Below are 25637 nucleotides of genomic sequence, written 5' to 3'. Positions count from 1 at the left end.
AAACACAGTACCCCGATCTCACCTGAATTTCTCTTTTTTCAAATTTTAATTTTAGTGGAAGTATAGTTGATTTACAAAGTTGTGTGAGTTTCAGGTGTACGGCAAAGTGATTCAGTGATACATATACGAATATTCATTCTTTTTTAGATTCTTTTCTCATATAGGTTATCGCAGAGTACTGAGTAGACTTCCCTGTGCTAGACACACACAGGGATATATTGCTGGTTATATATCTTATCTATAGTAGTGTGCGTGTGTGTGTTCATCCCAAGCTCCTGATCTATCCCTCCCCCCATCAGCAGCAACATGGATGGACCTAGAGATGATCATACTAAGTGAAGTCAGACAGTGAAAGACAAATACCATAGGCTATCACTTGTATGTGGAATCTAATTTAAAAAAAAGATATAAATGAACTTATTCACCCAAATTTCTAACACAGTATGAAGGAATGGGCCTACATTATAGGCAATCGGATAGAATGAAACTGCATGAGGAAAAAGAACAGAATACAAAGTAGAAAGTGTGCAGCAGAAGAGAAAGTGAGGGCTTTGGGAAAGACATGAACTGCTTCTTTACATCCTGATATTGTCACCTGTACTGTAAACATCAGAATGCCTCTGAGGTTGTTCCCCTTGCGATACTAAAGCTTTCGTGACGGGGGTGAGAACCGCTCTGGAGGGCCATGACTTGAGACGAGAAAGAAGAGCATTATTTTAGCTACCAGGATCTGGGCCAAGCTTGACCAATCTAACAACCAGATTAGGGCACAAGACAAAGATGGCTCAAAACAAGTAGGACATCCCCACTAACGGGATGGTCAGCTGTTACTCAGAAACTCACGCTTCAGCAAGCTAGTTAACCCTCTGCCTTGAAGGAATTTCATAGAAATGATGATCAGCCTGGCCATCTTCCCAGGGAGGATGGGGTGCTCCCTCCCCAGCACTCACAGAATCACTGATGTTCTTATAGAGATTATAAATAAGTGCACAGGGCACTTACTATAAGCAGAATGCAAAGGGATTTTTCTAAAAAATTGCTTCGGTAGTTAAAATGGTGCACAGCTGAAATGCATGGCCTCATCATCATCAGAGCATTCTCCCAGGTATGAAATCCAGCCAGAGGAAGATGCAGGGTTAAATTTGTCCAAAGTGAGGGAATGACCACGTCCTTGGTTGTGAGTCTGCAGGGAACTCGCCCCAAGGCCTCAGGGAACTGTGAGCTGGCCTGACATGTACAATGAGACAATGGGACTCTCCAGCAAAGAGCCCTGTGTGCTTGGGTGTCGGCAGGGCTTACACCCTGGTCCCCTGACCAGCGCCAGATTCTGCCCTCCATCCTTCCCCTCAAGGAGTCAGCCTTCCCAGGGCTGGGGTCTGGGGAAGCAGGCACAGCCCCCTCATTCCCCATTAGAGTGGCACCCTGCTCCCCTGTTCTATCTACCTCATTGGTCCAGGCGAAAGTGAAAGCAAATTGGAATGGGGATCTTCCCAGCCTCTTCCTCTTGGAAGAAAGAGTTCAGAAACAAACCAAGGCAGAGGACGATGCAAACTCCAACAGAGCTAAGCATGTGTCGCTTTGCTTTCTCTGAAACCATCCTCCGTGTCTCAAGATGGTTAAAAGAAGTCCAATAAATGTCTTTGGTTAAGCAGAACGCATGTATACAATTTAGGGAATTCCCTAGCAACCCAGTGGTTAAGACTCCACGCTTCCACTGCAGGGGGCGCAGGTTCAATCCCTGGTCGGGGAACCAAGATCCTGTATGACGTGTGGCACAGCCAATAAATAAATAAATAAAAATAAAAAAGGTTTAGTAGTACAGGAATAGGGCACCATCCCTCCCACGGTGCTCATGTAGCCTGCAGATGGTGCCTGGTGCTCAGGGATCACCCCACGCACCCCTCTGTTTATTTCCCCATGACCTTCCCATTCACGCCAGTTTCCCCAGCTCCAGACCTCTGGGCTCTGGGTCTGAATTTGGTTCCCGGGATCTGCACTGTCTGGCTGTTTGCCATCGGACCCCAAATACCTTTCGACGACACCCCAGAATGCAAATGCTGACAGTGAGCCTCTGTACAGTTAGGAGACAGGTACATAGTTGAAAATGTTAAAAGTAACAGAAGTTATAGGATGTGAAAAAAGCACTGCGTTCACTGCCAGTTAAGAGGTAGAAAGCCAAAGGGACCCCCAACGCTCACGTTGACAAGATAAAGCACAAAGCCTCATAGTCATAATCACGTACTTAATCGTGGAGAAATTCACATACCATCAAATTCACTACACAGACCAGTGAAAAGTGTACGGCTCAGGCATTCGGTACCTTCACAATGTAATGCAACCATCACCTGTGTCTAGTTCCAGAATGCTTTCATCACCTAAAAGAAAACCCTGCACCCATCTACTACCCACGCGCCATTTTCTCGTCCCACCTGCCCTTGGCAACCACCAACTTGCTTTCTCTACGGATTTGCATATTCTGGATATTTTCTATAGACGGAATCCTACAGTATGTGGCCTTTTGTGTTGGGCTTTTTTCACTGAGCATCAGTTTTCAAGGCTCATCCACATTGTAGCCTGTGTCAGTGGTTCATTCCTTTTCACGGCTGAGTACTATTCTACTGCACAGGGCCATGCCGCGTTTCTTTATCCATCTGTCAATGGACATTTGTGTTGCTTTCACTTTAGGGATATTTTAACTAAGTGCTGCAGCGAACACTGATACAGAGGTTTTTGTTTGAACACCTGTTTTCAGTTCTTCTGGGCAGACACCTAGGAGTGGAGTGGATTTGGAAATTCTATGTTTAACTAACTGAGGAAGTGTCAGACTATTTTCCACAGCGGCTGCAGCGTTTCACCTTCTCACCAGCAATAGGACACTCTCCATTAAAATCATCATTTTTAAAACCCACGGGCAGTCACACCTGTCCCTGCCCCCTGGCCAGGATGGGAACATGGGTCCAGCAAATCCAGGGCAGGAGAGCGAACAAGGAGCTTTCCTCAAAGACCCAATAAGCCAGCAACCAGGCTGTAAAGCAGAGTGAAACCCTGTGACCCTCACCAGGGCTCAGATCCCAAGCTCTGTTAAAGAGGAAGTGTGGACCCCACAGCAAAGACCGTGAAGCCAGAGGGAACTCAACCTAATTAAAGCCACAAGCAACATCTAACCTGACAGAGTGGCTCACGCCAGAGGCCGGGTAGACAAGGGGGTGTGATGTTTTCCAGGGGTAAAACATCAACATGCAATTCAGTGTTCGCTATTCTTTTACACTCCATGTCCATCATTAAAGATATGTATGTATAAACACACATATATATGTAGAAATGTATAAACAATGCATACACATAGCTATACATACATTAGATGTAAAGTAGCATATGATGTGCAGTTGTTAAAATGATCAGACGTACAGAAAGACAAATATCATATGATATCACTTACATGTGAAATCTAAACTATGACACAAATAAGCCTATCAGAAACAGAAACAGGCTCACAGACATAGAGAACAGACTTGGGGTTGCCAAGGTGGGGGGATGGAGTGGGAGTTTGGGGTTAGCAGATGAAAACTAGTATGTACAGAATGGATAAACAACAAGGTCCTACTGTAGAGCACAGGGAAGTATATTCCATATCCTGTAATAAACCATAATGGAACTGAAAAAAATGATCAGGCATAGCCCCTGAAACATCCATAATAATAATAAATATGTCAAAGGATCCATAAAAGAATTTAAGCACGTTCATTGTCTTCCACTGGTAGTACCTTTTGGATAAATGGTATCTATAGGCTTTGTCAATCAATTAATAGGATTACTAGGCAGTAATTCAAACTGCCTTCAGCTGTAAAGCAGTTTTGACATAAATATATAAGTAGATCCAGTCTTCGGGATACAAAGTTCACAAAGAACTCCTCGGGCTGAACAGAAGATGTGCGTGCAGGAAAAGGTTATCTTCAGGTCCTCTGTTTAGGGGAGCATTCTTTGTCTTGAGGGGAAACAGTGAAAATCTAGATAATACAGGACCCTTCATGATGATAACGGTCTCTGGGTTAAAGGTTAGTTTGAAAATAACTCTGGGTATCACAGCTGAAGGCATCTTTCCCCACATACAGCTTTGTTCTTTGTGCTCCATTCCACTGGGGTGTCCTCACTGAAAAGCATCTTGTACAAAGCAGACACACTATCGGCAACGATCCTCAGACATGGAACCTGCATCAGATAGCTGTAGCAATAATAAACCCAGAAGATCCATGGTCAAGCAGCAACATGATGATACTTAACAGAATATAATTCTACATAATTAAATAGCTAATAACAGCAGCTCCTTATTTATTAAAACGGTGCTCAGCATCATCATAGAGTAGCTGTATGCATTAGGTAAATATCCAGAGACGTGCACATACTAACTAGAGGGGCATGCAGGGTGATGATCTCATTCATAAACAACCAGAGAATTTTTAAGTAAAAAAATGAAGATATGATGATTTAGCAATACCACTCCTGGGCATAGACCCAGAGAAAAACTGTAATTTGAAAAGATACATGCAGCCCAGTGTTCACCACAGCACTATTTACAATAATCAATATACGGAAGCAACCTAAATGTCCATTGACAGTGGAATGGATAAAGAAGATATGATACGTATATATACAATGGAATACTGCTCAGCCATAAAAAAGAATAAAATAATGCCATTTGCAGCATCACGGATGGACCTAGAGCTTATCATACTAAGTGAAGTTAAGTCAGAGAAAGACAAACATCATGTGACATCACTTGTATGTGGAATCTAAAAAATGATGCACATGAACTTATTTTCAAAACCGAAACAGACTCACAGACATAGAAAACAAACTTATGGTTACCACAGGGGAAAGGGGGGAGGGATAAATTAGGAGTCTGGGATGAACATATACACACTACTATACGTAAAATAGCTAAACAACAAGGACCTACTGTATAGCACAGGGAGCTATACTCAATATTTTGTAATAACCTAGAAGGGAAAAGAATCTGAAAAAGAACAGATACAGGGCCTCCCTGGTGGCGCAGTGGTTGAGAGTCCGCCTGCCGATGCAGGGGATGCGGGTTCGTGCCCCGGTCTGGGAGGATCCCATATGCCGCGGAGCGGCTGGGCCCGTGAGCCATGGCCGCTGGGCCTGCGCGTCCGGAGCCTGTGCTCCGCAACGGGAGAGGCCACAACAGTGAGAGGCCCGCATACCGCAAAAAGAAAAAAAAAAAAAAAAAAAAAAAAAAAAAAGAACAGATACATATACGTATAACTGAGTCACTTTGCTATACACCTGAAAATAGCACAACATTGTAAATCAACGATCCTCCAATTTAAAAAACGAAGATATGATAAACTTGAGACTGGTTACCTCAAGATGTATCTGCCGCGAGATTCTTTTTTTTTTTTTTTTTTTTTTTTTTTTTTGGTACGCGGGCCTCTCACTGTTGTGGCTCCTCCCGTTGTGGAGCACAGGCTCCGAACGCGTAGGCTCAGTGGCCATGGCTCACGGGCCCAGCCGCTCCACGGCATGTGGGACCTTCCTGGACCCAGGCATGAACCCGTGTCCCCTGCATCGGCAGGCAGACTCTCAACCACTGCGCCACCAGGGAAGCCCTGCCGCGAGATTCTTGAAAGAGTATTTCTACAGATGGTTTGTGTGCACTGTGGAAGGCACATGGTCATCCCTGGCACCATCATGAACTCACCAGGAACAAAGCACACCGCCCCATCCTTTGCGATCAAGCCACCAGACCTCCAACTCCTGATAATATCAGCCACAGCATGAACCGTAATTCTAGCCCAGGATCTGAAAAATCTCACATGACAGTACCTATGAGTTGTAGCTGGATAAACAGATGGTCCAAAGGAGTGATGATTTGCCAAAGAGTTGTAGAAAATGTGAAAGGTTTTTGAGAATGTGCTCTACAACTTTGCTCTATTCAATAATTTACACCAATGACGTGTATGGATGAACTACAAGAATATTTATCCAGCACGTGGGGGCGAGTTTGTGCTGTGGAAGAGAATAAAGTTTCAGAAAGACCTTGGTAAATGGAACACATGATGAAGATCAGCAAAATTAAACTCAATGTCAAGACCCATAATCCACTTATTTAAGAAGCATAATCATTGGTACCAGGACGCTGACATTAAGATGTGGCGTGGGGGGCTTCCCTGGTGGCGCAGTGGTTGAGAGTCCGCCTGCCGATGCAGGGGACACAGGTTCGTGCCCCGGTCCAGGAAGGTCCCACATGCCGCGGAGCGGCTGGGCCCGTGAGCCATGGCCGCTGAGCCTGCGCGTCCGGAGCCTGTGCTCCACAACGGGAGAGGCCACAACAGTGAGAGGCCTGCGTACCGCAAAAAAAAAAAAAAAAAAAGATGTGGCGTGATTGCAGCTCCTGCGAAAGAGATTTTAATGGATGAGAAATTAAGCATTAGGCAGGTGAGCCATGGAGTGACTTAAAGTCATAAAGGCTAAAGTTCATGCTGCTTGGTACCCGTTAATATGGAGATGTTTTGGTGAGCAGGAAGAGAATTTACACTGGACTCTTCACACATTGTACCACAGTGGGAGTAATATTTTTCAGTTCAGATGGCTGCTATTTAATAAGTACAGGGGACAACCTGGCTATGAGGTGAGACCAAACAGGATGCCCAGGGGCGCAAAGACCATTTTGCGTATGTGATCTCTCAGGAATCCGGAACGTTCCACCCAGGGCGCGAAAGGCACTTGCCTTTCAATTTGTTTTGAGTGGCTTGTCTGCAAAAGAGAGAAGGAATTTAGTGGCTGTCTCAGAGGCCAGAGCTAGGACTTTGTCCAAAATAAGGACCACGACCTTATAACAGCTGCCAGACCATAAGATGATCAGCCTCTCAGATAGCATCTATCGGAGATAGACAAAACCCCATCTGTTGGGGATACTGCAGAGGGATTACTTCACCGAGAAGCCGGGAGTTTGAACAAAGTGACTAGTATAATCCTTCCCAGCCTGGAGACTCCATCAGTCCATAAGCAAACTCAACATCTAAAGATATACTGAAGCAGAAAGAAAAAAATAAAAGCGTACGCCATAGGAAAGAAACCCAACCAGACCAGTGTTCTCCAAGGCACCTATTCACAGGATGTCTCTTTCTTTGCCTACTAGATGGTGGATGGGGTCTCCTGATGAAATAAACTTGATAGGAAGATGATAATGAACAAATAATTTGGCAACATAATTTCATTACGGGTCATCTGAATGTTTTGAAAAGGCCATAAAAGCAGTTTGCATCTTACTAATTAGTCCCATTTATAACCCTTGCTCAACCTGCCCTTGCAAAGCCTCACGGAAAATCATTATAATCAATGGAAATTACCCAGCAACAACAGTTTATAAAAACAAGTACATGGAAATGTGTGTTGAGAGAATATCCAACAGAAGCGGGTCGCTCCCATGAACTTCCCAACTCGGTTTGTTTCAAGGTTAAAACAACAGGCACTCTCACGATCTTCAAGGCACCATCTCTGGGTCAGGGATGTGAGCAGAGGTCCAGGAGATGGAAACTCCATTCATTTACCCTCCTTCTGTAACAGGGAGGAAGAAATCTAACTCCAGGTTGGATCTGTTTCTTTTACTTTCATCTCTGTAATTCTACTGCTTTTGCTACAAGCTCATCACTAAAAGGATGTTGCCTATACCTTAAATTATACCCAGTGGCCCATCTCTGGGCCCCCTGCCTTCCAGGTCATGAGTATCAAGCTAAAATACCTTTGTTCAGCTCACAGGAAACATCCCGACCAGGCCCACCTGTCAATGACTGCAGGAAGGAAGAAATGAACACACCCCCTTTGCAGTCTGGCCAGAACCAGGAGATTTTAGCAACAACTTACACCCTTTTTACTCGACCTCCTCAATACCCCCTCTTTGTTCTATAAAAGAAACCAGCACCCAAACCCGAGTGAGATGGTTTTGGGACACGAGTCCACCATCTTCTCGGTCTGCTGGATTTATGAATAAAGCAGCTATTCCTTGTCCCAACAACTTGTCTCTCGATTCACTGGTCTGTTGTGTGGCGAGCAGTAGGACCCTGAACTTGGTAACACATTCATGGTTTCTGCACCAGCCGGAATTTAGTTCCCATATTCGCAGAAGGAGCTTCTCCCTGGAAACAGGGACTCCCAACCAAGTCTTGGCATCCCTTCTCAAGTATCTCTCTCTTTTTTTTTTTTTTGCGGTACGCAGGCCTCTCACTGTTGTGGCTTCTCCCGTTGCGGAGCACAGGCTCCAGACGCGCAGGCTCAGCAGCCATGGCTCACGGGCCTAGCCGCTCCGCGGCACATGGGATCTTCCTGGACCGGGGCACGAACTTGTGTCCCCTGCATCGGCAGGCGGACTCTCAACCACTGTGCCACCAGGGAAGCCCCATGAATAAAATTTTTAAATATTTTTTTAAAAAACTGGAATAAACAATTACTAGCAAAGTTGGAATTACTGCAGTTACTGGAAATAACATCAAAATGTTAATAAAAGATTATTTCTGAATGGTTATTTTGGAAGATGAGAAGACTTCCACCTACTTCCATATTACAAACTCAAACCAGTGATATAATGGATAACTTTAACTTCTGTTTTGTGTACCCATTTATTTCTTAAATACAAACTATACTTTGAAGAATGAAGATCTAGTCAACATTATCAAATTGTATAAAGCCCATGAGAAAACAGCTCTGGAATTGGTAATTAGGAGGTTGCTGAGTCCCAAGACTGGTGTTTCAGTGAACAAATGGAAGAAATCATTGCAGAGTTTGAGAAAGAACATGCTGTCAGAAAGTGGAGGTACCATCTACAGGTTAGTCACATAGAAGCCCACTGCTAACACACCATTCCCGCGCCTGACTGCCGGCCTCTAAGGCCAACACCTGAACAGCCTCCTGGGCTCACTTCTGAGTTCCTGTGATTGGGATCCTGTCTCCACACCTGACACAAAGGAACTGGACCCCAAGCCCTGAGCTTCCTACACCCATTCTGTGTGTGGCCCTCTTGGTCCTCATCCACAGGCTGGCTACAAGCATCCTATCTTTGGTGATGCAGGATTATAGAGAGGTCCTCTAGACCAGAAGGTCCAAAAGAGCTGAAGTCACCCAACAATCTCCATGACAATCCTTAGAGCTAACATGATGGGGGTTGCGGGGCGGGGTGGGGGCCAGGAGTAGGAAGAAAAAAGCCAAGGGAGGCACACAAAATACTAAGGAGTTGGCCTGGGACAGCGGTGGCGTCTAGTTCCCTCCTGAGGTCAGAGATGGATATCATTCTTATACATAGAAAAGAAACAGTAACAAGGTTGTGCACTGATTAGAAACCACTTTAAATGGTACCACTTCCAATAACAACGAGATACACAGACACTGAGAGAGCAAACCTTGCATTTAATGCTGATTACAATTATATCATGCAAACTCACTGCAACACAGTAATTGTCGGCAAGAAAATCGTTAGGTTCAGTACAATGCCTCATCACATAATTCAAAGGGAAGAAGCATGGCTCCTGTGTATGTAAATACGTAAATATTTGGGTGATCTCAGAGGGATTATCTCCAGGGGCATGAATTATCTACTTAAAACAACTAACTCCAGGGACTTCCCTGGCGGTCCAGTGGTTAAGGCTTCGCCTTCCAATGCAGGGGGTGCGGGTTCCATCCCTGGTCGGGGAGCTAAGATCCCACATGTCTTGCGACCAAAAAACCAAAACGTAAAACAGAAGCAATACTGTAACAAATTCAGTAAAGACTTTAAAAATGGTCCACGTCAAAAAAAATCTTTAAAAAAAACACACAAAAAAAACTAACTCCAAGGGCAAGAAGACCCCCAAAATCAAACGTCAGCATTATATAAAAGCCCCTCTATACATGGCAAACTCTCAGTGGATAAAGTCCAAGAGATGCTAGTCTATCTTGAGACATAGTTCTTTCCCAAGTATTTATAACCACGTCCGCGTCTCATTCAAATCTTCCGCTAAAGCCACAGTTTTATGTGCATACCCCTAATATTATCACAGCCTACCCTGCATTTCTTAACTTTTGCCCTGTAAGTAATTTATTATACACTGATGGCTGCTGACTGTCCAAGAATGGGGAGCGAGAGTCAAGAACCCACAGACAACTATGGACGTGATGGATTTGCATGGGGGAGGCCCTGGAAGACGGTGCAGGAAAAGGACATCCAGATGTTTGGATTCAATCCCAGCCTGGATTGCAGACTTGGGAGAGGTACCTTCCCCCCATATGGAGCAGGGCAGGGCTGCTCCAGCCCTGAGATTGAAAAAAAAAAAAGAGAAAGGGAGTGCCATGTGGGTCCAGGAGCTGTCCAGCCTTCTCCCTGAACCCCCCCAGGAGAGATCTTCATGAATGGCCCCTGGGAATCTCAGCAGATGATGACGGGGACCCCAAGAGCATGCCACAGACCTACTCACACTATGGGATTCAAGAAACAGTGGTTGCGGGCTTCCCTGGTGGCACAGTGGTTGAGAGTCTGCTGGCCGATGCAGGGGACATGGGTTCATGCCCCGGTCCGGGAAGATCCCACATGCCGCGGAGCGGCTGGGCCTGTGAGCCATGGCCTCTGGGCCTGCGCATCCGGAGCCTGTGCTTCGCAATGGGAGAGGCCACAGCAGTGAGAGGCCCGCGTGCCGCAAAAAAAAAAAAAAAAAAAAAAGAAACAGTGGTTGCAAAGAGAAAGAAAGTCGTTTGCACGGAGGACAACTTTCTCCAAGGAGACAAGGTCCACAAACCCAAGCCAGAGAAATTGGGCAGAATTTTAAGAACACCAGCAATATTCTCGCCCCCCCACCCCGTCATACACACCCTGTATAATCCCCTCTCCTTGAGGGGGGTGGGGTCGGGACCTGTGAATAGGATGGGTGTCATTCCTGTAATCAGGGAACTGATCGGTTGACTCAGAGTTCATTCAACAGAGACATTACCTTAGGTGGGCCTGACCTAATCAGGTGAGCCCTTAAAAGCTACGGAGCCCAGAAGTCTCTCCAAAGTCACGAGAGGTGTGCCCAGCTGGTATCAAAGGAGAAGCGAACAGCTGTGATGAGAACAGCCTGCAGGGGTCATGTACCCAGGAGCGGTGGGTGACCTCTAGGAGCTGAAGGTGGCCCGGGACTGACAGCCAGCAAGGAGACAGGGAACTCAGACCCCAACTGCAAGAAACTGAATGCTTCCAGCACCCACTGAAGTTGGAAAGGGATCCTGAGCCTCAGAAGGGATGTCAGCCTGGTGACAGGCTAAGCAGAGGGAGCATCTATCCCTGGCCTGGACTCCTGACCCACAGAGGCTGGGAGATAACTTACAGAGGTTCCTTAAAGCCACTGTTTGTTGTGAAACAACAGAAAATGAGTACAGTGGGTATAAATCTTAAACCAAATGCTTTCCTATCCAAAGCTAGAGAGATCTCAGGCTAGGAGATTTGGTTTACAAATGTATTTCCATATCCCACATATGGAAAAAAATCTGTGGTATTCATCACTATATCAAATTCTTTTCTTTTTATCATACCACCTACAAATAGGTATTGAGCTGCATCTGTACGCTACATGGTATGGGGCTCAGCACAGCCCATGGCATCTCATAAAGGCCCAGGATACACTGTCTGGATGGAGCAACCTCAGAGCAGATAGAACAACGGGCATCGTGGTGGGCTGAGTCACGACCCCCAGAGACGTCCACGTCCTAATCCTCAGAACTTGTGACTATCTTACCTTAAGTGGCAAAACTTAAGTGGCAAAAGGGACTTTGCAGGTGTGATTAAGTTAAGGCCCCTGACATGGGAAGATGGTCCTGGATTAGCCAGGGGGGCCCACTGTGAGCCCAATGTGAAGACAGGGAGAAACTGGAAGAAGCTAGTTCTGCTGGCTTTGAAGACAGAGGAAAGCAGCCAGGAGGTTAAGGAATGCAGGCACCTCTAGAAGGTGCAAACGGCAAGGAAACCATTCTGCCCTTCAGTCTCCAGAAGGAACTGGCCCTGCCACCGTCTTGGTTTTAGGCCAGTGAAACCCACTTTGGACTTCTCACTTGCAGAACCCTAAGATAATAAATCTATGTCGTGGCGATTTATTACAAAGTTGGTGCCAATTATTACAGCAGTCACAGAAAGTGACTATAGAAAGGAAGCGAAGAACCAGGGAAGGGAGACTTCGGGGAGGAAATGAGAAAAGAAAGAAAAAAGTTAGCATCCGATTTAATGGCTGGGTTTCCTGCTGTTCTAGAACTGCAGGAGGCCAGGAGACCATTCGTCTCATGCCCTCCACAACCAACTCAACTCCTAGGACAGTGGGGAACTGAGAAAATATTTGCACACATTGATTTGTGGACAGGGCATGACTCTTAACAGATAGGTGTAACCTTGGACGAGCCGTTAAGTTATCACGTAAATGATTCTTTCTGTTAAGTTACAGAGTAATTCTTCAGTTTTGTGCTACGTTCCTGACCAGTTTATAATCAGGAATGAGTTGACAAAACTACCAGAAAGCGTACATGCAAGTTTCTTTGGACATAATGACACTTTTTCTATCCAAGGCCCAATTTGGAATATAACATTAAAATACTCTGAACTCTAAATTTTCCTCCATCTACCAATATTCCTGCATGCTGTGGTAAACCTTTAATATTGGGGTTTGGTTATCTCATCATTACGTACAAGACCTTTTTTACTGACATCATTTAGAAACATTACAGTGTTTAAAATGAACATTTATGAATTCAACCAATAGGGAAAACTGTAAATTCAGTCCTTCCCCTGCCTGAAAGTGCTCATGAGAGAGATTCTCTTGACTGAATTGTCAGAACATAAGCAATATTCTCTGAACCTCCACTTCCCCATTCTGCCTTAATCTTTAGAGGTTGCACATGTCAGGGAAATACTTGAGGACCCTGCCAACAGAAGTCATACATGCATGCAGAAGTGATTTGAGAGCAGTGTGCTTATTTTTCCGAATAAAAATGCAACTGCCGAGGAATGCAGAAAAATCAATCAGCAGCTCTTAAAAATGTGCTTCCTTTACATGAAAATGGATTACAGGAAAAGAAGATCAATTTGCTTGCCCAACGCACACAAATGAATTATCTCCTCTGATACCCACTGCATCTGCACGACAGATCAAATAACAAGTAAATTCACAGCAATATGTTTCAGCCTAACTGTGGGTAGCTCTTCAACTTAGAATTTATATTTTATTCAATGGAGGGCCACCCCTGCCTTTTATTTAATGCTTTTTGGATCCTAGAGCTCAATGTTTGTTTGCAATGGAAAAGAAAAGCTTTAATGATTGAGAAATGGGACAAGATCTTGTTATCACAGAGTTAGGATGAAACATTTGAAATAGCCGTTCTTATAGATCAAAAATGATGGGGCTTCCCTGGTGGCGCAGTGGTTGAGAATCTGCCTGTCAATGCAGGGGACACGGGTTCGAGCCCTGGTCTGGGAGGATCCCACATGCCACGGAGCAACTGGGCCCGTGAGCCACAACTACTGAGTCTGCGCGTCTGGAGCCTGTGCTCCGCAACGGGAGAGGCCACGACAGTGAGAGGCCCGCGTACCGCAGGAAAAAAAAAAAAAAAAAAAGAGGATAGTGGTAGCTGAGCAGTCAAAATCACACTCGACTTGCAACGTAATGCACCTGGATGAAAGCTACAAAGCTACCTCTGAAATCCTGACACCTACCCCTCGTTACTGTGCTCACCTGGAGGACCACAGAGTTCCCAAGACTCTATGTTATGGGAAAAATGGTCCAAAATCTGGTATTTCTTATCTGTGCAATCTGGGCACCAGACATGTCCAAGACCAGCAGCATTGCCTGCAGCAACATGCAACAAAGACTCTGCGCTGGAGAAGAATCCAGAGTGGAAAACAAGGCGGGGGCCACAAAGTAATTCAAAGGAACTATGTGATTATGAACCATGATCTGAGAATGGAGAAGGGTATCTAAGCAACTGGCTAAGAAGGAGAGGTATGGTAAGGCGGAGGGCGCCATCAACATCCTAATGAAAAAACGTCAAGCGATGAACGAGGAAACCATGATAAATTCATATCCACATGAAGAATGTCCAGCCTCCTTAGGGATCAAGAATTAAAAGGAAAACAGAGAGGGCTTCCCTGGTGGCGCAGTGGTTGAGAGTCCGCCTGCCGATGCAGGGGACACGGGTTCGTGCCCCAGTCCGGGAACATCCCACATGCCACGGAGCGGCTGGGCCCGTGAGCCATGGCCGCTGAGCCTCCGCGTCCGGAGCCTGTGCTCTGCAACGGGAGAGGCCACAACAGTGAGAGGCCCGTGAACCGCAAAAAAAAAAAAAAAAGAAAAAAAAAAGAAAACAGAGGGAAAATGCTATTTGTAATCTATCAATGTGGCAAATACAATGACAGGATGAGGCTGAATCTCGGAAAACGGGGACTCCTGCTCGTGGGTTATGTTATTGAACATATGCTCCCTGGACGCTTGGGAGCATATGTGAGGATGAATATAGTCTCAACAGTTTTACACTCTCTGAATTGGTGTTTGCCTTTCTAGGAATTTCGTTTTCTGTGAAAATATCAAGAGACCCACACAACACTCGTGTCCCTTATCAATATATTCCTACCAACCTTAGTTAGAAATTTGTGAAGCCAGGAGAGTTGGGGAAAGGTTCAATAAATTATGTAATAGGATATTATGCAGCCCTTAAAATTCTTGATTTTCGAAGACTATTATTTTTTCATGAAGAAAAACTTCAGGGTATAAGTTTAGGGTGGGAAAGGCAAAATCTGACAGGAACTAAAGGCAGCAAGATCGCAAATAAAAGAAGTTCATATTTATATATGGATATGTATGTTTTCTGTGTCTGTGTGCATAGACATGTATACACAAAACTGAAAAGAAAGATGATAGTTCTAGGGGAGCAGGGCTACCAGTATTTACACGATGCTTTATACCTTCTTGTATCTATGTATCGAATGTTCTACTTATCTTTGTAATCAGGAAAGAAAAAGAGCCTGCAAAGTACAATTTAATCATACTGTCTTTCTGACGCTGGAGACATTGTCAGAGTAAATGCCCCAAACTCCTCAAATACAATAATTTGTACAAATGGGAATAAAAAAGAAAATGACCCTGGGCTCCCAGTTGGCCTGAAAGACCCTAATTGAGAAAACTTCAATTTGTTAAAGAATGATGATCTGCCAAATACTATGCGTCTGGCCCTTGTCATAGAATCAAAAAAAAAAAAAAAAGATTCCCTTTTTAAGTCCTTACTCCTTTAGCACAAGCACATAATAAATGGGTAATAAATACTTGTTGCAGAGAATTGAATTAACACAGATTTCTAGTCTCTACAGTTTTCCCCTTGTGAAAGAAAGCTCTGATTATTACAGTGCAGAATTTGAAGACACAACAGCAAACATACCCTAGGTCTAAAACCTTGGGTTTTCCCCACCTTCAGAACCCTCATCAATGGTAAAGCTCGATTTCTTTATCCCAGCCTCTTTTTCGGTAGGTTTAGCTGGAAAAAGGAAAATGATCCCCACGGTGTCTGCTGAAAAGAGAGACATAAAAGGTAGAGCAATTATTTCAAATTGAGACCCCTGTGGATTTGCAAGGAGGAAATAAACACCATGATGGCGGTGGGCATGACTTCAGGGGTCCGTCCTGGCCAGGGACACGGCCAGCCCACAGCCTGAGGAGGGCTCGGATTACCCATCTCAAAGGTTTTGTCTGTTCTTACATTATAGCATTGGCGGATCAATGTCCATGAAACCCACAATGGGACGGAAAGCATCTAAATCAGTGTTCCAAGACAAATGCACCAAACCTCCAGGGCGGTGCCCCAAAGCATTGCGGGACTGCCCCCCAAAATACACACAAACAATAAAATACTACTCATGGGATCCCCCCAATACACACAAGCCACAAAGAGCCAGCCACTCAGGGGGATCCCCCCCAGATACACACAAACCACAAAAAGCCAGCCACTCGGGGGACCCCCCCCCAAATACACACAAACCACAAACAGCCAGCCACTCAGGGGGATCCCCCCAGATACACATAAACCATAAAGAGCCAGGCACTTGGGGGGATCCCACAGATACACACAAAGAACCAGCCAGTCATGGGTAGATCATTATTGAGAAGCATGCAGTGGCAACAGGAGTATGGATATGATAAGAGGACACCTGTCCTCCCCAGACAACAGCCAGAAAGGAGACAGGATGTCAAGTGAAATTGTTCCTACAGGGAAAGAACCTGATGGCTCTTCTTTGTAGTGATCACAGTGACACATTTAACTCTAACTCTGCAAAAAAAAAAAAGAAAAAGAAAAAAAGTCTGGGTGTGCCTGAGAGAGAAAGAGAGAGGCTAAGAAAAAACACAAAGTGGGGTTTGGGTTTTCATGTTGAGAACATTCTTAAAGGAGTATCTTCGCTGTTGACTCATCGTTTCACCACAAACATGCCCCTTGGAGAACATTCTCAACACGGAATCCACAAGGGTGACGAACCAGAAACGACTATGTATAAACACAGGTCTGTGTGTGTGTGTCTGAGACCACTATACGGTTTTTATGTATGGCTTCATTCAAACTGTAGGCGGCAAAGCAAACTACATGTCGAATGACAGCTTCCACGGTGGGGCGGCTGAGGGGGGGATGAGGGGAAAAGGGGCAAAATGGTTGGAAAATGAGAGTCCAAGGGGGGGGGGCTGTGCTGTGGGCAAGTATGTGTGATGGGCACCACGATTACTGGGACTTGAGTTCGTGGGGGGTGTGAACCCAGGGAAGCTCCCACTACCAGACTCAGAGCTGGGGAAAGGTGTGAACCACGGCACTAGGCATCCACTTTGTTGTAGGAGGCTCATTCTCATCACTAAAGAAACACCCCAAATGCATCATGTCTCCTCCCTCTGTCCCTCGCCCATCCTTTCCCACTTGACCCAACAAATGCCCAAAGACCACAGAGGAAGCTGGAAACTCACTTGCTTTTAGGATGCAGCCTGGTCCTATCCCACTCCTTCTGCCTCTCGAAATACAACTGTCACGAGAGTAATCACACTAATAAGGTTGGGAAAGCTGCAGCCTTCTTTTTTTACATCACAGACATTGTAAGGTGATTCGAGATTTCAGAGTCTAAGGTTACTGTGTAGAATTTCAAAGTTTCCTGCAAGCCCGATACAAAATTTTCTGAAGGGAATTTCATCTTAGCTACTGAATGCTTTCCAATATTATGAAAGAGTTACAGCAAAAAAAATAGTACTTAAATGATATTTTCAAATTATTGAGAAGGAAACTAGAGAATGGGGACTAAACCAATTCTTCACATTCCTAAGGAAGATGACTTACAATAATACCTGAAATAAACTAAAGACCAGTAGTTTTTTAAAAATCATGGAACGTTACAAAGTTCTCTAACACTTCAAATGTGTGGTTTCTGAATAGGAAACCAAAATTACTTTTAGTTATCAGTATGATGTTCAGTATTATTAAATGTGCTTAACAAACTTATCTTCTGGATTTGTACGATAATGTCTCCAAAAGTGAGGACGTTATTAGGCAATTTCCTATTTCTAGCAAATAGAATTGTCCTTGAAAGATAAATTTATTCTGGAGTCGATGTTTTTTGGCTGACGCTTATTTTAAAAAGCAAAACCTGCAAGTAACTAAGTAAGGAAATGACATCTACTCATTACTGTAAATGTACATTAGCTATGCATTTGATCAACCCCTCCCTGAATATTAGACTGTAGCAATAAATAAACTTGAAACATACCTAGAAGCAACTAGCTCTGCATTCATCTGGTATGAAATGTTACACAATTCAAAGCAACTCAGCAAACCCCCTCAGGCTCTGGAAGCAAACTGCAAAAAACCAAACAACTAGAGACTAATGTACAGTTAATAAAACTTTCAAATTCAAGGAAAGAACCTAGGTTTCAAGTCAAGAAAGGAGGGGATTAGGAAAACATAATATAAATTGGTAACTTTCCATTAGGTCTTCAAATCCAGAGTTGATTTTAATACAAAGAGAGAAATAAAGTAGTATAGGTTAAAGCAATATAGAGATATTCTTAAGGCAGTACAGAGATACAACGTAGTACAATGGTGTAGGTTAAAGTAGTAGTATACCAACCACTCATCAGCAATTGATTATAATTTTAAAATTCAAAGATTGTACTCCTAAAATTATAAAAATCTAATTACAGACATTTTATGACTGCCTTCCAACACTTTATACACAAACACAAAGAGTAATAAGCTTTTGTATAGATTATTTCCTGACTGACTTCAAATAAGATCGTATTTTATACTTGAAACAATACAGTAGACTATCTTTCCATACAACTCACCCTTAAAATGGAAAGTTTAATATGAGCTTCATATAGGAAAAAAAAATCAATATAAACAGAACACCGGACATGCAGGATAAATACTGGAACTGCTACACTTCAATGATTGTCAGTAAGATGAGTAAAATACATGCGGTGGAATACGGCAGGAAATTCCTGTACCTTAGTTTAAAATTTTGTTTCACTAAACAGAAAAAAGTACCTGCTTACGCCAGGAATCAGATACTTCTGCTCTTCTCTGGAATCCCAGGTCGGCGAGCGGGAGACAATCTTTACCAGGTATGAGGTTTCATCACTTGTGGCCAAGAGGAAGACTGAGCAATCCCACAGAAGAGACAAAGATCATTTTTTACATTGTGTAAGTTAGAAGCCGAATCACATCAGAAAGGCTTTTTTTTCTTTTTTCTTTTTTTTTGGCATGCAACTTTCTTGGTTGACTGAAATCCAAAGAATATCACTTAATATCAGTATTCATATAGCAGAGGAACCATTTTTTTCATTCATGTATTCAACAATTATTTACTAAACATCTACAAGGCACCCTGCATTGCTGGATGACGGTAGGGAGAGTCGTATGTTTCCTGTACTCACAGGGCTTACAGAGCATCTGCAAAAACAGACAGGATCCAGATCAATACTGGACAAAGAACACATCCACAAGGGTATGAAACTGTCAACGGGACCAGGGCGCGTGGAGCATGGTGTGGGTCTTACTAGCTGGAGGCCCAGTGAAAGGAGAGGCTGGCTTGTGCGGAGGCCCAGGGGAGGATGAAAACAAAGCAAGGGTGAGGCGGGTGCAAGAAAGGCCTGAGGGACACGGAGGGTGCCAGGAGCCCTATAGTCGAGGCCTTTCCAGCTGTGGTTCTGGAATTCCACCTGCCTTCCGATGGAAAGCCGTTGGAGAGCTCTAGTAGGGCCAGAGGCAGGATCAGGTCTGGGTGTTGAGAAGGTGCCTCTGGCTCCCGGTGGTGGGAAAGGCCTTGATGGAGGCAGACCGATCACCGGAGGCCAGAGTGTTGCACACGTGGGAGATGAAGCCGGCTGAGCCCAAGGTGTGCCACATTCAGCTGGAGAAACAAGAGACAGCAAAGAAGCCCATGCAAGGGGCCTTCGGGGCTTTTTACATTGGAGAGCTTCGCGTATCAATGCCATCTCTTCCAAGACAATCCATGAGGCTTTTTGTTGTTGTGAATCCCTGTGGCTCGACAGCAGGGCCGCTAAGGAAATCGTGGGTACGACACAGGGGAGGCCACGGACAGACCTCGCCCGTCTTTATGTAAATAACTGAACAGGCTCCAGCCTCACTGCTGTCCTCGCTTAGAAGACAGGACAGGTGGGGAAATCAGGGGCCACTGTTTTTACTTACAAATCCTCTGTCCATAAGAAGGTCCACTAGAGATGACTATCAGCGTGGGTCGGCTACAAGTGGGTGGAACCAACTGAGATCACTTCCCACATCCCGGGGCCCAAGGAAGTTCCCAGGAGCAGCCAGTGGAGCCCTCGGGGTTCCAACAGGAACAGTTTGCCAAGCACTGAATATCGGGTTGAACGTTCTAAATGTCCTCCCTGGAATGGACGTCAAGGTGGCAAACTAAGCATTTGGCTGGATCGTGTCTGTAATGTCTTCTTATAAATGGAATGCCTTGTTCCTTAAGTCTTTTCACATGCTCTCTATTTTTTTTTATATTGAGGTATAGTTGATTTACAATGCTGTGTGAGTTTCAAGTGTATGGCAAAAGTGATTCAGTGATACATTATATGTATTCTTTTTCAGATTCTCTTCCATTACAGCTTAGTGCAAGATACTGAATATAGTTCCCTGTGCTCTACAGCAGGTCCTTGTTGTTTACCTATTTTATATATAGTCGTGTGTATCTGTTCATCCCAACCTCCTAATTTATCCCTCCCCCAACCCCTTCCCCTCTGGTAACCATACGTTTGTCTTCTATGCCTGCGAGCCCATTTCTGTTTTGTAAATAAGTCTGTCTGTATCATTTCTTTAGATGCCACAAAGAAGTGATATTTGTCTCTTTTTTCACATGCCCTCTTTAAAAACGCTGAACAAAAGCACTGCTCTTGATTCTGAAGGCAGGCAGCGCTTGCCAGGGAGGACACCCATGGGCTTTGTGAGTCCTGCACTCACGCGAATATCCACAGACCCACAGCGCCTGAGTTAACTGTGCTGCGGGAAATCACGCAGAGACAAACACAGAAGGCGAGGTACCAGAACCCTCTCCCCATAAATCCTGACACGACTCCCTCAGCTGTATTCAGGGCGGAGCCCACTGTCACGTGAACCCTGTGTCCTCAGGTCAGACACAGCAGGAGCTGGGAAGGTTTGGAAGGGGGCATGGGAACTGTCACGGACACACTCTGAATGCACCTCTTGGCAAGAACCTACTGTGTGCTCAAAGGTATGTAAAGAAGCTACACGGAAAGCAAGATGACAGCTTCCACAGTTACTTTGTAACTAGCACGTACAAAGAGATGGATTCATCATCTTTAGAGCCACGGGGATGATGCTGCACCGCACACAACCTACAACCACACCATAGGGTGATCCACCAAAAGGGAACCAGAATACGGAGGGCCCCATGGTCAGCAGAAGCTCCCTGGAGGCAGGGACACACAACATACACCTCTAATGACTGGCCCTGTACAAAATTTTAAAGACAAAAATCAATGGAACTAAACCACCTCTTCAAACAGGAGAAGCAAAATAAAACGTCATACGTATTTCTCCCCAAAAACGTTTTTCGGAAACTATTCAACCTTACAAAATAGTCGAAAGAATAAAAACAAACCCAGGTATACTCCTTCACTTAGGACGGCTAACTGTTGACATGTTGCCACACTTGCTTGCTTGCTCTCTGTCTCTATGTGTACACATGTGTGTACACACACAGAGGTACCTAGGCATACATCATACGTTTTTTCTACATCAGAAGATTTTAAAAGAATAAGGCATGTATTCGTATTTGTGTATCATGACATTTCACAGGGAGCTGCACACAGGATGGTGCTTCACCCCTTAAGTAGTTTGGCCTGGGTCTCCTAGAGTAAGGACAGTTTTCCCCCGACCTCGCTACCATGAAAACTATGAAGAGTAACATTGATTCAATCAACAAACCTACACAGTCCCCAAATAATTGTACCACCTGTGTCTTTTTTCCCATCCAGGATCCATTCGAGATTCAGATACCCCTGTGTTTCTTGGTCTTTTGAAATCTGGAACCATTCCCTCACCCCCGACCTTTCTTGGTTTTGCATGATTTTGGGGGGAAGCATCCAGGTTCAATTGTCTTAGACAATGTAGTACGTTCTGGATTTGTCTATTTCCTCGTGTACAGATTCAGGTTGAACCTTCCTGGCAGGGATATTATACCGGATTTTTGGTGCCCTTCTTGTTACCTCCTATGAGGAGATACGTGACAACAAGATGCCCCACTCTTGGGGGTCTCTTGGTTAAGAGTACAGCCCGCAGATTGCTCTACGTTATGTCCCAATTTACTTCTTAACGAACCTTCTCTCCGTCATTTTCTCTGAGACACACAAAACAGTCACGGTCATTTTTTTGGTTGGGATTATCTTGACCCCCAGATGTGCTTTTACTATCATGGGTAAATTTGCTGCCATCAGATATTCTTAATTAAGGATTTACAGTCCACTTGAGGAATGTTTTTATCATCCTCAAAGGATTAAAAAAAAAAAAAAAAGACTGACTATCCTAGTAGATATTTGAGCAGAGTGAGCAACAGATGGCTGGCAGGTCCCGTCAAAGAAAATGATATCTCATAAAAAGCAGATTTCCTCCTCTTTTCTTTTTTCAGTTCAGAAGAAACCTTTAACATCCCTAAACCTTTTTTTTTTTTTTTTTGGATGGGAACGAATTAGAAATACCAGAGACAAGATCAAAGGATTTCCTTGATTATAATTAAAGTCTTCATCCACTTATGGAAAGGCAAAGTTTTATATATAAGAACCCCAAACTCCAGAAGTACATTAAAACACCCTGTGAGGACACCTTTATGCTGGTAAGATACAATGGATATTGTTATCAGGCATTTAGGAACAGATATTTTAGTCCCCACTGAAAGACTCTCCCTTTGCATCGACTGTTAAAAAAAGGATAATGTATGCTGTATGAATTTAGCATGAATGAATCATGACTCTTTTTCAGCTGCTTCCTTTTAATTAGCTACTGACTCTGTCCATTTTTTTCCTGAGCTCTTCTAGCTGGGTCCACAGAATGTCAATCTCCCTCTAGACTAAAACAACCCCAAAAATATATTACTCGAAGCATTTCCCTGCAATATACAGTTGTCTTGCAGCGGAATAAAAAGAAGACTCTACTTAGCAGGTGCTTAAGGCTTTGAAAGCTGGGTCACAAATCAAAGCCAGCTCCTGCATTAACAAGAACTTTAGAAAATATTCTTTAAAACCCCCAAAAGTTTGTTTCTGAACGAGAAAAGGAACACATGATCTTTTGAAGAACAGAAATTACAGAAATCACAAGAGGAAATGAACCTCTTAAGCTGCTCAGTGTTAAGAGTGAACACAAGCCACGGCTCTAAGCCTCTGTGGATGTTTGTGCCAGGATGAGAACCCTGTGCTTCTGTGTTTAAATTTAACAGAAAAAAAAAAAATCCTAAAAGGTGACTGTCTTTTTCCTCTCTTTAATTTGTATTCTAACTCTAATCCCTCAAAGTAAGAGACCATTGAATATTCTAAGAAGAAAGAGAAGATTAAGTTAAATCTCTTGTCGTATGGGTCAGGGTTTCTCCACGTGGCACCCGTGACGTTTGAGGCTAGGGTAGCACCCGATTGTGTGCTGTCTGTGTATTGCGGGATGTTTGAGCAGCATCCCTGGCTTCCACCCCCTGGATGCCAGGAGCCAAGCTCCTCCAAAATTATGAGGCCCAAAATGCCTCCAGAATTTGCCAACCTCCCCCTGGAGGGCAAAGCCGCCCTGCGGCGGGAGAAGGGCTGTCGTCGGTAACCCCCGAGTCCTGAGCTGCATTGTGAAGATGGTTACATCTGTCTGCACTCCATCACCTTGGCTGGCAGGATCATCCAGGTACTTTTCCTACTTCTCCCAAACAAAGGGCATCCTTTACTTTTCATAAACGCCCTGGGAACCTGTCCTGTGCATCTCCATTGTACAGAGGAAACCCGGGCGCGGGAAGGTTAATCCGCTTCCTGAGAACGAGACCAGCAGGTGGGGAGCTGGGATCCAAAGCCTGGGTCTCCCTGACTCCGCACGGTTCTACCTCTGGGAGCCTCTGCGTACCAACGCGAACCATATCTTGTCTGACAGCATTTCCGTGCCCATTCCTCCGAGCCTGCTGCTGGTGGGTGGGTGGGGACACTGAATGCCCCGCAGTGCCCCCCTGACATCATAATGGCAGAGTATCATCAAGATGCAGCCTCTTTCTGAGAGGAGGGTGTAGAGAAGGGAATGTCACCTGCAAGGTCTTTGCAAGCTGCTTCCTTCATCCTGTCCCCATCAACATCACACACACACACACACACACACACACACACACTCACCTGAACCAGGGGCAGCCTGCAGGAAGAAAGCCTGTACTGTGCCTTGGGTGATGAGGCCCACACACATTTAGGACGTGTGTCCTAAATCCACCCCTAAATTCTCTGAGACACGCTGATGATTACTGCTGACTAGTGTACACGCCCTCACGGGCCCAGGACCGCTCTTCTCCAGGAAAAACTGTTTGTCCCCGTTCCTTCTCCCCTTTAACAAAGTGACCTTTTGTTGGAGAGTCGGGTCTGAAGGAAACGCAGAGCTGGGGCGGCTCCAAATTGATGTCACCCCTGCAATACGGTAATGTCCCCAAACACCGTTATAAAGGGCACCAAATACCCACAGGACGCAGACAATGCATGCAGTCAGGGCGAGGAGAGTGTCTTGTGAATAGGCCATGGTATTTCCAGAGCCAAAGGAGCTGTCCACGCGCTTCTTGTACTTACAGTGGCAACAATTTCAGACAGTCCTGGGTGACTGTCCTCCAGATTTTATGTTACAGAGACCACGGTGAGCAGGAACAGGGATGGTGAGTGCCTCTCAGCAGACGGAAACAGGGGGCACCAGGCTCATCCTGTGAATTCATCCAAAAGAAGAAGAATCGGACTCCGAACAACCACACTCTGAAACACTTCAATGAAACGAGCTCTTTCTGGCCTAGGGGATTCCTCCTCCTGCATGTTTCTTCTTTCCATGCTCCGCCCAACTCCTACTCATCCACAGGGGTCAGCTGAGTGGCCACCACCTCAGAGAAGCCCCCTGTGATTCATACAATCTTTATAAAGCATTTGCCCAACGGCTGACGAATCCTAGCACTGTTTTTTCTTCCCCCCTCGATAGCAGTTGTCACTATTTGCAATAGTCTATTTATTTGGTTTCATTTTATTTGGTATCTGTCCTTCCCACAGGCTCTAAGAGTCAACAGGGCAGGGCTATTTCTTTGTCACAGCAAGCTCTCGCTAAATATTTTCCCAACAGAGCTGGGGTCAGAGGCTACGGGGCAGGGGACTGTGCCCCCATCTGTTTTTGGAGCCAAGTAAGAATGTTTTCACATTTTTAAACGGTTGAAAAAAGGACATTTTTGTGACACGTGAAAAGTCCACGAAATTCATATTTCAGGGTCCATAAGCAAAGTCCAAAAATACTGGAACACCCATTCATTTACTTATTACCTGTTTGCCCCTATATTACAAAGTCCGAGTGGAGTAGTTGTGACAAAGATTGTTTGGCTTGAAAAGCTGAAAATGTTTTACTATCTGGCCCTTTACAGAAAATGTTTTTCAATCTCTGGTGTAGAGCCCCACCCACGAATTGAAAATGAGCTCAAAAAAAAGCCAACTCAATGCCCTTCAACCTGAAGAATATATATACATGTTTTTTCAAATTGTTGACATTTAGACAAAAACTAGCATGTCCCATGGAGAAATTTATTAATGTGTAAATCTATTGTTTATCCTTTTAAAATAGGAAGCATAATGTCACTTGGTAAATAATATTCACAAGGGGCCTCCCTGGTGGCACAGTGGTTGAGAGTCTGCCTGCCAATGCAGGGGACACGGGTTCGTGCCCCGGTCCGGGAAGATCCCACATGCCATGGAGCGGCTGGGCCCATGAGCCATGGCCACTGAGCCTGCGCGTCCGGAGCCTGTGCTCCGCAACTGGAGAGGCCACAACAGTGAGAGGCCCGTGTACTGCAAAATAATAATAATAATAATAATAATAATATTCACAAG

The 25637-nt window shown here is 44.7% G+C and overlaps 1 protein-coding gene across 9 annotated transcripts in view; it reads right to left on the bottom strand.

The window, feature by feature from the left end:
* The window catches only part of STS (steroid sulfatase), a 174559-nt gene that overhangs the window by 102042 nt on the left and 46880 nt on the right, over nucleotides 1-25637 (bottom strand). For 5 of the 9 annotated variants that reach the window (XM_082609698.1, XM_082609697.1, XM_082609699.1 and 2 more), the window contains exon 2: nucleotides 24351-24478. The exons of 2 other annotated variants lie outside the window; for them this stretch is intronic. The gene's annotated coding sequence lies outside the window, so the exon portion shown is untranslated. Of the gene's footprint in view, nucleotides 1-16994; nucleotides 17051-18564; nucleotides 18677-24350; nucleotides 24479-25637 lie in introns of all 9 variants that reach the window. 2 more of the 9 variants (XM_082609703.1, XM_082609701.1) reach the window with 2 other exon arrangements.

This window comes from Mesoplodon mirus, assembly GCF_964341445.2.
Source record: "Mesoplodon mirus genome assembly, chromosome: X".
NCBI classification, from domain to species: domain Eukaryota; kingdom Metazoa; phylum Chordata; class Mammalia; order Artiodactyla; family Ziphiidae; genus Mesoplodon; species Mesoplodon mirus.
This window is presented reverse-complemented; position numbering and strand designations above follow the sequence as displayed.